A 12631-nucleotide genomic window follows, 5' to 3' on the forward strand; every position below is an offset into this window, starting at 1 on the left:
CTTATATCAAAACATATATACATTTGAATATAAATCATATGTACAGACGATATATATATATATATATATATATATATGTCGTACCTAATAGCCAGAACGCACTTCTCAGCCTACTATGCAAGGCCCGATTTGCCTAATAAGCCAAGTTTTCATGAATTAATTGTTTTTCGACAACCTAACCTACCTAACCTAACCTAACCTAACTTTGTCGGCTACCTAACCTAACCTAACCTATAAAGATAGGTTAGGTTAGGTTAGGTAGGGTTGGTTAGGTTCGGTCATATGTCTACGTAACTTTTAACTCCAATTAAATAAAATTGACCTCATACATAATGAAATGGGTAGCTTTATCATTTCGTAAGAAAAAAAATTAGAGAAAATATATTAATTCAGGAAAACTTGGCTTATTAGGCAAATCGGGCCTTGCATAGTAGGCTGAGAAGTGCGTTCTGGCTACTAGGTACGACATATATATATATATATATATATATATATATATATATATATATATATATATATATATATATATATATATATATGCACTAGTTGACTTAACCCCAAGAGGGCAAACAACCACCTGGTACTTGGGGTACAAGAAGATGTTCTAAGCTGCAGCTGAATTAGGAAGGTAAGCAAAGGGAATTTTGAGGAGAAAATGCTAGTCTATTACGCTGTACAACACTTGGAAACGGATATACGGACAAGGATCTGGGTTGGGATGGAGGGATGGAATGGTGCCCAACCACTTGCACCGTCGGGGACTGAGTACTGACCTGGAAGAAGCGATCAGGTTAAGTGGATGATTCAGGAAATGAACGTTTCTCCAGCGAGCGGTGAGTAAGCGGAATGAGTAAGATGAGGAGGACGTGAAGAATAAGTCCAGTCATAGTTTAGAGAGTAAGTCCAGTAATTATGAGGGTCAAAAGTTTCTGCATTTAAGACAGCTTGATACACGCGCACTGTGTGGCCGTGTGGCCTAACGGATAAGGCGTCGGACTTCGGATCCGAAGATTGCAGGTTCGAATCCTGCCACGGTCGATCATTAATTTTTCGAATACTGATTATAACAGGACGGGTCACCAAAAGTATTAATATATCCTGTAACCTTACTTGACTACATACTTACACAATTACTTACTAATAAACAACTCTCCTCAGTGACGAACGTCCTCACAAATTTCGCACCACACTCAAGAGCCACTTCGTGGCCCAAAACAATTGACCTAAAAGTATTAACCAAAATGGGAAAGGGACGCTTACTAGAGGAGAAATACCTCGGCGAGACCTGCCGGAAATGCTGTCAAATCCACTCCTGCCTGATATGTACAACATTGTCAACTGATATTCAATGATTTTGTGAGAGTGAGAGTTGTAAGCTTGCTAACAAGAGCCAGAAGTAATCTTGCCCTTGTTCCTCACTTGTGTAGAAAAGAAGAGACAGACAGCGATAGCAAGAGAGGAGAAGCACATACGACAAATATTAAGGCATGAGTCACGTCAGCCAGGTAACACGTGTAACAAGGAACTTGATACATAATCCATGTCACTTACAGCAGCTATTGACGAAACGTAAAAAAAAAATGGACTTTTGTATCCCACAAGAAACTACGTTATGCAATATTTATTTTGTAGATGGTGCTATAACGAAGGCAACCACCCCACATAATTTTTCCTAAGTCTAAAGTAGCACATAATTGTGCAAAAATTAAGACCTAAGCTAATATAATAAGCCTACGATTGTTTATTTAGACCTATTGCAGGTCAAGTTAGATAGCATCGCTACTGTTCCCTTTTTTTAGAACTCCTAAATGGGGTAATCCAATAACACAAAACGTGAATTTTGATTGCACATTACACAAATAGTTGATATAGTGTATGTACTGTCATATTTAGAGGAAAAGCTGGAATATCACACTAAATTATCTATGCTAATTTTAATCTCTTTCTTATTCTGCTCTGATGTTTTAACACAATTCTACTAACATCAAATCAAATGCGTAATCTTACCTCTGATATTTCACTATTAGTATTGCATTGATTTTCCCACTCAAGTTCTGTGGGATAATATGTTGCTCAACATTTTATTCCCTGTGACTTGTGCAACATCAATCTGACATTAAATTGAGGGGAAAACATATTAGTAGGGATCAGGTGGGGAAAAAAGCTTGATGGAACAGTTATATATAAGACAGACGTTCTGAATGGTTGCCATGAGATAAATGACACGGATGTGTATTGCACAGTTGCAGAGCCGGGAACTGAACAGCTGTAAAGCTGGGTGTTGAATAGATGCAGAGCTGGGTGTTGACCAGTTGCAGAGTGGGTGTTGAACAATTACAGAGCTGAGTGTTGAACAATTGTAGAGATTATTGTTGCCCAGCTGCACAGCTTGGTGCTTAACAGTTGTAGGGCCGTGTCTTGCACATCTGTAGAGTTGAGTGTCGAACAGTTCTAAAGCCGGTTGTTGCACAGCTGTATAGCTTAGTGTTGCACAGCTGTATAGCTTAGTGATGCACAGCTGTATAGCTTAGTGTTGCACAGCTGTATAGCTTAGTGTTGCACAGCTGTATAGCTTAGTGTTGCACAGCTGTATAGCTTAGTGTTGCACAGCTGTATAGCTTAGTGTTGCACAGCTGTATAGCTTAGTATTGCACAGCTGTATAGCTTAGTGATGCACAGTTGTATAGCTTAGTGATGCACAGCTGTATAGCTTAGTGTTGCACAGCTGTATAGCTTAGTGTTGCACAGCTGTATAGCTTAGTGATGCACAGTTGTATAGCTTAGTGATGTACAGCTGTATAGCTTAGTGTTGCACAGCTGTATAGCTTAGTGTTGCACAGCTGTATAGATTAGTGTTGCACAGTTGTAAAGTTGAAGCTTAAGTAGCTGTATAACCGGATCTTGCACAATTACAGAGCCGATCTTGCACACGTGTACAGCCTGATCTTGCACAGTTGTAGAGCTGGGTATTGCACAGTTGCATTGCTCTGCTACCATCCACCTTAGCTATATTCATGTGAGCTACCTGCTTTCTCTCGTTTCAGTGTATATACACACACTGTTAACTGTTTCCATGTTCTCAGTGTATTACTGACATGTGTGTACCCCTACGGTGTGTACACTGACATGTGTGTACCCCTACGGTGTGTACACTGACATGTGTGTACCCCTACGGTGTGTAAACTGACATGTGTGTACCCTTACGGTGAGTACACTGACATGTGTGTACCCCTACGGTGTGTACACTGACATGTGTGTACCCGTACGGTGAGTACACTGACATGTGTGTACCCCTACGGTGTGTACACTGACATGTGTGTACCCCTACGGTGTGTACACTGACATGTGTGTACCCCTACGGTGTGTACACTGACATAAGTACCCATACTGTTAGTGCTTAAACTGCCCATATCATTTAATCATTACCTGAAATCAGTACTAATGTACTTTTACATTTTAGTAAGTAAGGTAATATTGGAGCTTTAAGTCCAACACCAACCAGAAGGTTAATAGACCTTAAGTCCAACACAAACCGAATGAGCCAGAGAGCCTAAGTCCAACACAAGCCAGCCAATCGAAAGTAGCCAACATCGGCCGTCATCATGAAACACAATTACAATTAAATGGGATGCAATTCCTAACCAATTGGCGTCGACCGGTTCAACACGACCCTAGTACAGGCATTAAGGATATGTTTAGTTTTTCTATAAGGTAACTGAATTTGATATCAGCCAGGATATCAGCCAAAGTAAGTAATTATCAAAAGAAGGCACCAGATATCAGCCAATGTAAGTAATTATCGACAGAAGGGGCCAGGATATCAGCCAATGTAAGTAATTATCGACAGAAGGGGCCAGATATCAGCCAATGTAAGTAATTATCGACAGAAGGGGCCAGGATATCAGCCAATGTAAGTAATTATCGACAGAAGGGGCCAGGATATCAGTCAATGTAAGTAATTATCAAAAGAAAGCACCAGATATCAGCCAAAGTCAGCTGCAGGTAGCAGAAACTAATTAAAAGCAGAATCTGGCGCTTTTCAATTGTTCATTTACATGTTTGGAAATGGCTCTTTAATTCAGGTTTGCAGTGGGACCTGTTAAACAGTGATTATTCAACAAACTGCCGGCCGTTAAAGGTCATTAGCCGCGCGTTCTCTGGCAATGGTTAGTTAATAGCATGTTAGGACCTCATCAGTGGCTGAGTTTAAGATAACGACTGTTCATATATGGGTCCTTTATGCATGGTTATCAGGAACAGCTTTGTCAGCTTTATTGAAAGCTTGGATACTTTTATATAACATTTTACATAATATTAACTTCTTTTTTTTTTACAAATTATGGCAAATTTTGTTCTCCTGCGTCCTGTTAGAACTGTGAACTTTCATTTGTGCGTGTGATTATTCTTGAACATATTGTGTGTGTATATATATATATATATATATATATATATATATATATATATATATATATATATATATATATAAATATATATATATATATATATATATATATATATATATATATATATATATATATATAGAGAGAGAGAGAGAGAGAGAGAGAGAGAGAGAGAGAGAGAGAGAGAGAGAGAGAGAGAGAGAGAGAGAGAGAGAGAGAGAGAGAGAGAGAGAGAGCAAGGGTACCACCTATGGTGCAATTGAAGGAACCCATAGCCTCGGAGAAGAGAATAAAGGGTTTTCAGAGAAGATCTTGTGGATTCTTCCTGAACACTTGAATATTTTCTTCTCCTACCACCCCTACTTTTTATTATTATTTTATATAATATGATTTATTTGATTAACTTTATTATACTGTGTTACATTTTACAGAAAACACACACATATAGCAACATGTGCTAGGCACCCAGCTGTAGCCAAACTTCTCTTGATGATATCATTGACTGCTTCATGTCTGGCAATCTTTCCCTGTGTCTTACGACAGATGAGACCATGGGTGCCGTATTGGTCTGCCCGTGCATGGCCGCAAACACACCGGTGCTCGGTGGAGATAGGGGCAGCAAGGCGCAGAGCAACACCAATACTTAGGGCCCGATGGTCCAGGCGGGTGCCCAAGGCGAAATTAGGGACTGCCAACAGGAAGTCCCCAGCATGGGGGGCTTGCACAGCTTTCTCTCTCTCTCTCTCTCTATCTTTCTCTCTCTGTCTCTCTCTCTCTCACACACACACACACACACACATACATATATATATATATATATATATATATATATATATATATATATATATATATATATATATATATATATATATATATATATATATATATATACATATATATATATATATATATATATATATATATATATATATATATATATATATATATATATATATATTATATATATATATATATTTCTTGCAATAATGTAACGTTAGAGGCAGCGGCCGCCTGGGCTGTATATCAATTACTGGTCATTATTTACGTTGTATCGCTAATGAGAGCTCCGTTAACGCTCACGTTCGTTCTCGCAGGAATGGATTAAAATTAATTTCAAGTTTAGTGGAAATTTATATCAGTAGGCTGTAAGTCACCTGACGTTATAATGCCAAGGAATATGATGGATGAAAGTGGCGCTATGAGAAGGCTCTTTCGCATCATTTTCGTCTTTAATTATTAAAAATAGCTAAAAAAATTCTTAGATAATTTTTATCATGGCGTTGATAGGTGATGTTGTGGACCATCACCTGGGAGATATAATGAAACAGGAAAGAGTGCCTGGGAGAGGGGTTAAAACAGGAAAGAATGTCTGGGATAGATAATAAAACAGGAAAGAGTGTGTGAAGGAAAAAAAAACAGAGTAAGAGTGCCAGGGAGCGAAGAGGAAAGGAAGGAACTGAGAGTAAACAAGACGATACTGTAACAAAAGAGGACCCTCAATCATAACAAGGGATGGAAAGGTATGTAACAAATAAAAGTGTATAAGATGACAAGTATGAAAGAGAAGGACGAGTGTCATTGGGGAAATAATTTATTAAGAAATAAAAAGCCACAAGTTATGGAAAAAAAAGTTGACCAAAACAGACAATATTAAAGGGATGACGATCAGGGGAGACAGGAGCCAGGGAAAGGGGACTCCAAACGAAGGGAAATAAGGGATTGGGGGACGATTCCGTGGGCCTCAAATTACCAACTTGAAATTTAATATAAGAAAGCCGCGTCTCACATTAGCAGGCGGCGCGTCTGCAGCTGCCGAGCTTGATTCCAGCCATTAATATGAGTGATTTATGGTAATTCGGATTCGAGCAATTTAAAGACAAGGCCATCCCTAATGTTGCAAGGACCGGGAGAGTTCCTGGCATCTGGAGAGTTGTTAGTATCGGCAGAATTCCAGGCCAGGGAGAGTTTCAGACCATCTGGATAATTGTTGATATCAGTAGTATTGGAGGCAACGGAAAAGTGGATGGTTTCGGGGAGTACTCCAGACACGAGAGGAGGGGGGGTGGAGGGTTCCAGATATACTGAGCATTGTTGGCATCTCCAGTGAATCCACACCTTGCTATAGGAAACATTGTGGGCTGTAGATATTGGAAATGTTGCAAACCCTTAATGTTGCAGGCTATGGGAGAATTACAAATACCTGGAGTGTTGCAGTAAGTGGAAAATTGCAACTCCTCACTCCTGAAGGATTCGAACCCAGACAGCCAGGGCTCCAAGAACCTCAGCGTATCCAGTACTATATCAACTAGATCATACTGACTTTACATAAGAGGTTGACAGTCGAGAGGCTTTTAACCCAACCTCCCGACACCACTCGGTGGTCAATTTTAGGGTTCAGATATTTCATGGGATCACCTCGCTGTTGGAAGCCAAGCTTCTTCGCATGTGTTACTCACGTGGCCCCAACACCGAGGTAATTCGATTTACATTCGACAAACATTTACAGAAAACTGAATTGTTAATTATGTGCTCTCAACATATTGCATAATAACTGTATACTGAACAGGTATTAGCAAATCCTATTTACATTACTAATTGCAAACTGATAAATTCTCAAAAAAACTGCGCTGTGCAACCGGCCTTGCATATCGAAATGATTATAGCGCTTTTCATTGAATAAGTTAAGCGACCTTCGGGGAGCGGGTCCACCCGTCCACAAAATACATCGCTTTTTTTAACGGAATCAACCAATCCGCTAAAATTACGACGTATTAGTAATAATTAAAGCAAAGCAATATTGACATTTTCAATTCATCGGTGTTGATAGGTTAGGTGGGGTTGCTTGGGTACGTACGTTTCTGGTTAGGGAAAACTTAATGTTTTAATTAAGGAGTTATTATCAGTGGAAAGCGCCAAGCCATTACAACTGAATAGCACTTGGAAGGGGTCAGGATATAGGATTTGGAATGGGACGGCGGGAAGGAATGGTGGCCAACCACTTGTGGATGGTCGGGGATTGACGCCGGACCTGTAAGAAGCGAGACCATCGCTCTACCGCTCAGACCAAGGTGGTATTGACTGGCACACTGATGAAACGGGCTGGCGCAGACACCTTCCTCCAGCACCTCTGTCTGCTTCCTCACATTTCTACACAGGAGCGGAAAGCCCTAATACGTTTAAATAAAATTACTGTGAGAGTAAACCTGACGCTTGAGAGTAAATCTGTCGTTGTTAGAGTAAATTGTCGTCTTGAGAGTAAACTTGTCATTGGTGAGGTCAAGAGGCGACTCAAGAAGCTTGCCACATCACTTCTGAGGTCAAGAGACGATCCAAAAGACTTGCCACATTACTTATGAGGTCAAGAGACGACCCACGAGACTTGCCACATCACTTCTGAGGTCAAGATAGTAGTCAGGTGTCCTGCCATATCACTGCCGAGGACAAGATAACCAAGGAACTTGCAACATCACCTGACAGCATTATCTCATTTGCTTAATAAAATCGCTTAGTCAGATATATTTATGTCTACATCCACGCGTCAACTGCCATCAGCAGGAATATCTGGACATTTGATGAGTGTTCTGGACATTTGAATATCTGGCCATTTGTGGAATGTCCTGGAAATTTGATTATCTGGACATTTGAGGAATGTCCTGGACATTACCATAATGTTTGAGTGAGTTAACTGTTCTTCCGAAACGTATAACTTTGTTGTGTAAACTAGAAACGTTATATTCTAAGACGTGGGTGATTGATCAGCCGTGTTTACGCCTAAATTTCACATGAACGCAGTCTCTCATGCATCCATGTTTGTCAACACCTGACTGACTACCCTGATTAAATCCCGTCAAAAATCTGTCGACGCAGCATAATCGTTAATTAGAAAAAACTTTAAAATGGCAAGAGGTAAAAGGGGACGTCAGGGCTCTGACCACGACCCTTTGTCGGTTCTTTGTGATCTGTGGGGCTTCGGGGTTGGGGAACAAGGGCCCAGATTCACGAAGTAGTTACGCAAGTACTTACGAACGTGTACATCTTTCCTGAATCTTTGACGGCTTTGGTTACATTTATTAAACACTTTACAAGCATGAAAACTTCCTAATCAACTGTTGTTATTGTTATAAACAGCCTCCTGGTGCTTCGCAGCTCATTAACTGTTTAATAATTGTAAACAAAGTCGCCAAATATTGAGAAAAGATGTACACATTCGTAAGTACTTGCGTAACTGGTTCGTGAATCTGGCCCAAGGACCCCAAGCTGAAATCTCAGGGTGCTGGGAAATTAGCACCTAGGTTCAGTGGGACTTCTTCGGACGGACTGTGTGACCCTGCTCGACGCTAGACATTACGTCTAATGCTGAGACCCAAAATCATGCGAAGAGGAGGCCTGGCAACCTGGTCGAGGACCGGGCCGCGGGGATGTTGAGCCCAAGTTAACAAGGTAGGACGCAGCATATGTGCATATGTACTTCCCGGTAGCAATCACCTTAAGGTATGATCCTAGAACATTTTCAATTCTTAGAACATTCATTCTTCGCCACTCTGACATGACAGGTGTCAGCCTCGGAATGATGAAGTCCTGTAGCTCCTATAGGTGTTGGGACCCGATACATGTTAAATATGGAAAATTATCGAGTCCCAGAAAAGTGGGATCCAAAGGCTTGTTGGGTCTTGAAAATGCTGGGAATGAAATGATTAATGAGATTAAGAAATGTTAGAACCCAAACAGCAGTTTTGAGATCTAGGAGAATTTAGAGAAAAAAGGGACTAATGGAACTCAGGAAAGGGCCAGGATACTCACCTCACAAGAGCCTTATAGACCAAAGTGTTGACCTGGTATAAGTATAGGGACTAAGAGAGGGGTTGAAACTTACTATGAAATGAAAACGTGTTATAAATTAAGCATAATTGAGACCCAGGATTTCCTGATAAGAGAAAGCAGAGAGCCATATAAAGATGAGATCATGACAATATTAGGATCCGGGAGTGTTAAGATCCCGCGACCACTGAGAGGCGTGAGCGTCTTGGGAATATTAATTTCCAGGGAATGTCGAGAGTTTTGTCCGAGATCAAATAAGTATCGTAACGAAGAGCTGAGATCTAGGAGGAGTGAATTGCTTCCTTTTAGTATAAAAGTTGCCAGTTCTAACGCCTGTGTGGCTCAGAGGTTCCAGACGCCGATTGTCCTGGTGAATGAATTGTTATTACCTACGACATGGTCGTTAGCAATATATATATATATATATATATATATATATATATATATATATATATATATATATATATATATATACACACACTCACAATATGTGTGTGTGTGTGTGTGTGTGTGTGTGTGTGTGTGTGTGTGTGTGTGTGTGTGTGTGTGTGTGTGTGTGTGTGTGTGTGTGTGTGTGTGTACATAGATACAAGCTTAAAAACAAAAAATACATTTTCAGATAATAAGAGAACATGACTTGCATAAACAGCAGACAATATCTGACCCAAACAGCAGACAATATCTGAATCAAACAGCAGAAATATCTGACACAAAGCAGAGCCACCAACCACCCATACAGACACATGTGTGCCATAATGACCGACACAGACGCCAGAACTGAGCGGTAATATAAGGATCAAATAACCGAACAACCTTCCAATTAACGAGCGCATTTATTAATGCGTTAATGATGACACCTTTGTCAACGAGTAAAGCCCAGCCCGGGAGGGGAAAAATTTGTTCTAAGGGAGACATAAGGTCCGAGGGGAGACACAAGCCGGGCCGAGGGGAGACACAAGCCGGGCCGAGGGGAGACACAAGCCGGGCCGAGGGGAGACACAAGCCGGGCCGAGGGAGACACAAGCCGGGCCGAGGGGAGACACAAGCCGGGCCGAGGGGAGACACAAGCCGGGCCGAGGGGAGACACAAGCCGGGCTGAGGGAGAAACAAGCCGGGCCGAGGGGAGACACAAGGGCCGAGGAGAGACACTAGTTCAATCGCTCAGATCAATTCATTGTATTCGACTTGTTTACTCTAGTAAATAAAATATTACACAAAGGCATACACAATGAGAACCCGCATACAAAGAAAACACACCAGGAACCACACACAAGCATACATATATATTCACACAAGCAAAATCGTACGCGCGCACACACACACACGCACGCACGCGCACACACACACACACACACACATACACACACACACACACACACACACACACACAAACACACACAGATGAAACGGACAGAGAGAAAGATCTAGGAGTTGATATCACACCAAACCTGTCTCCTGAAGCCCACATAAAAAGAATTACGTCTGCGGCGTATGCGAGGCTGGCTAACATCAGAACAGCCTTCAGGAACCTGTGTAAGGAATCGTTCAAAATCTTGTATACCATATTTTGATTGTTGCCGCCGAAGGCGGCTAGTTTATTGTGCACCCCATACTCATCTGTGAGCGGTAGCGCAAAAGCTTACAGAGGGCACAAAAGGTCTTTATTAGACCTCATCTTAGATTATTACATAAATAATTTCATCTATCCCACATATGTAAGACCAATCCTGGAGTATGCGGTCCCAGCATGGAGCCCGTACCTTGTCAAGCACAAGACGAAGCTGGAAAAAGTTCAAAGATATGCCACTAGACTAGTCCCAGAACTAAGAGGCATGAGTTACGAGAAAAAGCTGCGGGAAATACACCTTACGACACTGGAAGACAGAAGAGTAAGGGGAGACATGATCACTACCTACAAAATCCTTTGGGGAATCGACCGGGTAGACAAGGATAAACTATTCAACACTGGTGGTACGCGAACAAAGGGACACAGGTGGAAACTGAGTACCCACATGAGCCAAAGTGACGTTAGAAAGAACTTTTTCAGTGTCAGAGTAGTTAACAGATGGAATGCATTAGGCAGTGATGTGGTGGAGGCTGACTCCATACACAGTTTTAAATGTAGATATGATAGAGCCCAGTAGGCTCAGGAATCTGTACACCAGTTGGCAGTTGAGAGGAAGGCAGTTGATTGCCCAGTTGCTGGAAGGAGGCAAATGTCGTACCGATTTTCAAAAAGGGTGATAGGGAGGAGGCACTTAACTACAGACCCGTATCACTGACAAGCATCCCCTGCAAAATACTTGAAAGAATAATTAGGCTAAGACTTGTTGAGCACCTGGAGAGCATTGGGTTTGTAAACAAGCACCAACATGGGTTCTGGACAGGGAAATCATGCCTAACAAACCTTTTAGAATTCTATGATAAAGTAACAAGGATAAGGCAGGACAGAGAAGGCTGGGCAGACTGCATATTTCTTGACTGCCAAAAGGCCTTTGATACGGTACCGCACATGAGACTGCTATACAAACTTGAGAGGCAGGCAGGAGTAAGCGGAAAGGCCCTAGTATGGGTGAAGAACTACCAAACAGGAAGGAGCCAGAGGGTAATGGTAAGGGGCGAAAAGTCGGACTGGCGAACAGTAACAAGTGGAGTACCTCAAGGATCGGTGCTGGGACCAATCCTCTTTCTAATTTACGTAAATGATATGTTTACAGGAGTGGAATCATACATGTCAATGTTTGCAGATGACGCAAAATTAATGAGAAGAGTTGTGACAGACGAGGATTGTAGGATCCTCCAAGAGGACTTAAACAGGCTGCAGAGATGGTCAGGGAAATGGCTACTGGAGTTTAACACCAGTAAATGTAAAGTTATGGAAATGGGATCAGGTGACAGGAGACCAAAGGGACAGTACACAATGAAGGGGAACAGCCTACCTGTAACGATTCGAGAAAGAGACCTGGGAGTGGATGTGACACCTAATCTAACTCCTGAGGCACATATAAATAGGATAACGACAGCAGCGTACTCTACACTGGCGAAAATTAGAACTTCATTCAGAAACCTAAATGAGGAAGCTTTTAGGGCGCTTTACACTGCCTACGTGAGACCCGTCTTAGAGTATGCCGCGCCATCATGGAGCCCCCACCTGAAGAAACACATAAAGAAACTGGAGAAGGTTCAGAGGTTTGCGACGAGGCTTGTCCCAGAGCTACGAGGGATGGGATATGAAGAGCGGCTGAAGGAACTGAACCTTACGACACTAGAGAAAAGAAGGGAGAGAGGAGATATGATAGGGACATATAAAATACTCAGGGGAATTGACAAAGTGGAAATAGATGAAATGTTCACACGTAATAATAACAGAACGAGGGGACATGGGTGGAAACTGGAAACTCAGATGAGTCACA

The 12631-nt window shown here is 41.6% G+C and overlaps 1 non-coding gene across 1 annotated transcript; it reads left to right on the forward strand.

Moving 5' to 3' along the window:
- The first annotated feature begins 965 nt into the window (after positions 1-965).
- On the forward strand, positions 966-1038 carry TRNAR-UCG (transfer RNA arginine (anticodon UCG)). Its single transcript has one exon. It is a non-coding gene; the product is annotated as a tRNA-Arg (tRNA).
- Positions 1039-12631: the final 11593 nt, after the last annotated feature.

This window comes from Procambarus clarkii, chromosome 20 (genome assembly GCF_040958095.1).
Source record: "Procambarus clarkii isolate CNS0578487 chromosome 20, FALCON_Pclarkii_2.0, whole genome shotgun sequence".
In the NCBI taxonomy this organism is placed as follows: Eukaryota; Metazoa; Arthropoda; class Malacostraca; order Decapoda; family Cambaridae; genus Procambarus; species Procambarus clarkii.